The sequence below is a fragment of the Rhipicephalus sanguineus genome, chromosome 5 (genome assembly GCF_013339695.2).
Source record: "Rhipicephalus sanguineus isolate Rsan-2018 chromosome 5, BIME_Rsan_1.4, whole genome shotgun sequence".
Classification (NCBI taxonomy): Eukaryota; Metazoa; Arthropoda; class Arachnida; order Ixodida; family Ixodidae; genus Rhipicephalus; species Rhipicephalus sanguineus.
The window spans coordinates 107,165,412-107,170,148 of NC_051180.1; positions in this window are offsets into that span (position 1 = coordinate 107,165,412).

Consider the following 4,737-nt stretch of genomic DNA (forward strand, 5'->3'; position numbering starts at 1 on the left):
GGTAATGTCGCTGGCACTGACTACGGTATGGTGGCTAACTACGGTGACGGGGCCCGTCAGCGCAGTACCGTCGTAAAAGTGACGGGGCCCGTCACCGTAGTGTAAATTGTAATAGTGACGGGGCCCGTCATAATAGCGACATACTTATAGTGACGGGCCCCGTCGTGACGGGGCTGCCGGCTGGAGTTGGTCGGGATTGTGAAAGCGCTGTAGAAACTATGCCAGGCGGGTCTCCCTTTTCGGTTTTTTTTTTTTTTTCATTCCTTTCGTCGCGCCGGTAGGCATGACACTGTGCGGAGCGTGGACGGCTTTTCAAAAATAAAAAGCAAAAAACGAAATGCACTCAAAAACAAAAGCACGCGTTTCTCACGTCGGTGTTTAATTTCGGTTTCAGGTTTATCTGGCGCTTCGCGCGCTCCGCAGTTTCGGTTTTGACTGCCGCTTCGTTTTGAGCGCAGAACGCGTAACTTCGCGCGTCGTGCTCCTCGCACGCTTGCTATGGGCAACAAAAGGGCTCTTATGGAGAAACGACAAGATGCACTGCAAACCGCTATAGACATGATTCAAGGCTACCTCACTGCAGCAGGCATGTCATGCGCACCTAACAAATCGGAATATTCGCAAATAAGACCCCCACGCACTCAGTTCAACCGTGCACCCGCGCTGCAGCTGGAAATTGCCGGACAGATCATAAACAGGACCCCAGTAGCTCGAATACTAGGCATGCACGTGCAAGAAAACAACAGCGCAAAGATAACAATAGGCAAACTCAAACATACCGTAAAGAGTATCGCATCCCTCATAGCTAGAATTGCGCGAAGTAACGATGGGATGACAGAGGCCGACACGGTACGCCTTGCACATGCCTTCGTTCTCAGCCGAGTCACGTTCGCTCTTCATTTTCAGGCAACACGCAAGCCCGAAATAGAGCAGATTGACAGGCTCATCAGAATTGCATACAAAGCAGCACTGCGACTTCCGAACAGCACAAGCACAGAAAAACTCATGGAACTCGGCATGCATAATACGTATGAAGAATTGGCAGCCGCCACGTTAATCGCACAGCGAGAACGACTCACCACAACGCACCAGGGAAGAAAACTGCTACAGAGGCTGGGATACCCTCTCACCCCTCAATATTGTGGCGATGAGACGGCCATTGTACCCAAGCAAATACGTGAACAAATCATCGTGGAACCAGTTCCAAAAAACATGCACCCGCTTTACAACAAAAAGCGCCGTCAAGCGCGAGCCCGAAAACTCCTGCAGAGAAGTAACGATCCAGACGCCTACTTTACCGACGCCAGTCTTTATCCTGCGCCGCCACAAGGCCCCAGAAAACAAGCATATGCATTGGCAGTGACTAACCAAAGCAAAGTCGTGGCCTGCGCGTCCCTACCCACCAGATGAAGTGGCACCGCAGAGGCAGCAGCCATAGCCTTGGCAATTAGAGAAGCCGAAAGAAGGGGGCGCCCAGCATATATTTTGACAGACTCGCAAGCTGCATGTCGCTTATACCTTAGAGGCACACTTCCAAGATGCGTCACCGATATTTTGGGGCCCACGTTGATGGAGGCACATGGCGTCACTTGGTGCCCAGGGCATGACGGCCTGAGGGGGAACGAGTAGCAAACTGCGTAGCTCGCGGACTTACTGGCCGAGACGCAGGACTCTCCTCCGGACATCTCACAGGGCACCATGAAGAACAAAGTGTAACAAGCAGGCAGATATTGGAAAACCAACGCCTTACAAGACACCAGTACGCCCCTCCACATCCCAACTTAAGCAGCCAACAAGCCCGGGATTGGCGCCGCCTCCAAACGAACACATATCCCCACATATCAAAACTACACGCAATTTTTCCACAGATATACACAACAGGGGTATGCCCCTGGTGTAGGGACCACACAGCCACACTTACATCACTTACCAATGTACCGAAGGGCCAGCCAATGCAGTATCTAGGTTGGTGCGCTCACTACAAATACTCACAACGTGGTCTTGGGAGGCACGGCTTTCCGGGCTGGCACTGGGGAGCCAACTGGTGACCCTAGACCAGGCCCGGCGAGCCGCCGTGGCCAGTGGGGCTCTACAAGAGGGCTCCACCCGGGATTAGCCACGTACTCCAATTCTTCAATAAAGTTTATTCTCTCCTGCCCCCCCCCCCCTCGCACGCTTGACATTTTCGCAAGCGTAGCTTCATGCTCACATGCAATGAGTAGTGCAGCTAGTTCAAGCGAGTGTGATGGCACTGAAGAGGATACGCTGCGCAAGCATATCTCAGGGACTTAAAGAGAGAAGGGACGCAATGGACAGGATTTGTGGAATCCAAGACTTCGCTTCAAGCTCTTACCCGCGACTTCGCGGTGATGAACGTTTCTTACACAACTGAGTCATCACATTACAAGTCAGAAGAACGGCAAAGGAAAGGTATGTATTCTTCAAACTTCTCTGCACGGCAAGTGGAAAACAGGCTGCCAGAAGGCTCATTTTATTTCGGTCTCTCTCTTTCCAGCCAAACTTGTGTTTTCTGCGTCAAAAGGTGCGGTTCCAATATCTCTCACAGCCCCTTTCAGGTACTGTCTTCTGTCCATAAGGGCTGCATTCTTGGAAAGGATCGTCACAATGTGCAGTCACAGCAAGAACAAAAAGAGTTTATTTTTCATGAGGTGGCTGTCTCAGCCCCCGACTTCGAAGGGCAACACGACGACATGCGCGCTTTTGAGCTCGCAATTCGGAGGAGACGGGCAGAGCGAAGAGAACAGGAAGCGAAGAGAGACACTGAAAGCCCGAAGGACTGTCATCCGGGATGCATATATACGCTGCCATTTACTCCCCCCCCCCCCACTTTTTTTTTTTCTTTTCTTCCTGTCTTGGCGGCTGAAATCTTGCTGTACTAGTGGCTCCTTTCTTCCTGCTTCTGCTCCTTGTGCCTCACTGCAAGGACAGATGTGCCAACATAAGAGACAGGTCTAGTTAAGATAACATACAGTAATACCTCATTAACTCGAACTCGCATATCTCGAAAAATCGGCTAAGTCAAAATTTTCCGCGGTACCAAACGATTTCCCATAGGTGCAATGTATTTATTGCCCTTTATCTCGAAGTATTTCTGTACCCACTTTCGGTTATCTCGAAATCTTGACTGAAAGTGGAACAAAAACTTCGCCGTCGAACCGTTTCACAAAATACTAGCGGCAAAATTTCAGATGTTTTCACACGAGGCTGCTGCGTTTACGGCAAAGCAGACAATGTTACCGAATGTGAAGTCGGAACCTAGTGGCTAACAACTTTGTCAGGCCGGTAGGCCCCGCAAAATAGCACGAAAAGTATACATCGTTTTGTTTACTGTCAGATGCGATTTCAGCATTTTATTTACTCAAGGCCGTGCAATGTGGTGAGGATAACGCCGCCAAAGGAAAGCAAGGCACTGATGCTGCAAAGAAAGGTAGCCCTAATCAAAGAAGCGGATTCAAGGCTCCAAGTTTCCGGACGTCAAAACGGCTCCGACTGTGTGGTTGCACCGTGCGAGAGGAGCCCCTTTCAGTCACAAAATTGACAGAGAAGGCCTGTTCTCTTGACTTAGTGGTGGGCTACACTGATCTCGCCTGCTGGTTTGACCATTTTCTTAGGCGAAACAACGTGGTGTCACGCACGGTGATCACGGCAGTGTCAACGCAGCTACTCAAGAGGCGACGACATCAGCCGAAAACAAGAAACACGCTTCGCTTGATGCGAAATAAAGTACAGTGCAGCGGCGCGGATGATCGCCACATACGATTGTAGCGTTCCTTTAAGGTAATTTACTCATACATTGAGCTGGATAGAGACGGATGTCTTCCGCCATTTATTATCCCTGTTCTAAAAACAAGCATCTTCTTCTTCTTCCCCTCGATGCCTCCGCGATGATGCTTCAGGCACAGACCGCTTCAACGATGTGTTAAAGGGGTCGTGCCATCAAATTTAGAGGCTATAACAAGCCTGTTGTGGGTTTCCTCTGTATGCAAGGACATTCCACGCGAAGGGTCGGACACAGCAAACGTTTAGAATATATTTTAATTCACTTCCAAAGTGTACCTAAATGCCCATTCTCCCGATCGAAACCGATCGCTAGCGCGCCAACACTGACGTAGATCTGTAGGATGGGCAACGAAAGTTGTAGTGACGTCACACCAAATCTGCTGTAGTAACGTGAGCGACCTCCGGACCTCTGCCACTTCCGCAACGTACGTACCGGCTGTAGTGAACTAGAATATATTCTAGTTCACTATAGTACCTGCAAAGCATCGGTTGCTACATCACTCACCAAGTTTCGATCGCTTTCTGACTAAGTGCATCACAGCCTTGTGTGGTCACGTGATCACGCCTCCTACACTTCTACGTCACTGCCCAACCTCGGCGCCCAGAAACCGAAAGTTTCCACATCAAAAGGCGATATTAAATTATTTAGCGAGAATACATGAACCTTGGCGCGTGCATCATGCTTCCTGGAGCTATAGGAAACGCTTACAGCAAAGAACGCGCAAGCCACAAATTTGGTGGCACCACCCCTTAAGCAACTCGAGAAAGCTTTGCTAGGTGCAAGTGTTACTTAGAAGCAGACCAGCCTTAGTCTGTCTTTCTGCACTAAATGAAAAGGCAGTGCCGGAAAAGACAGCTGGTTGATAGCTTTGGTATGTCATTATTCTTCGTTATTGCACATCACAAGACAAGACATTGGAGCATATAATGAACCCT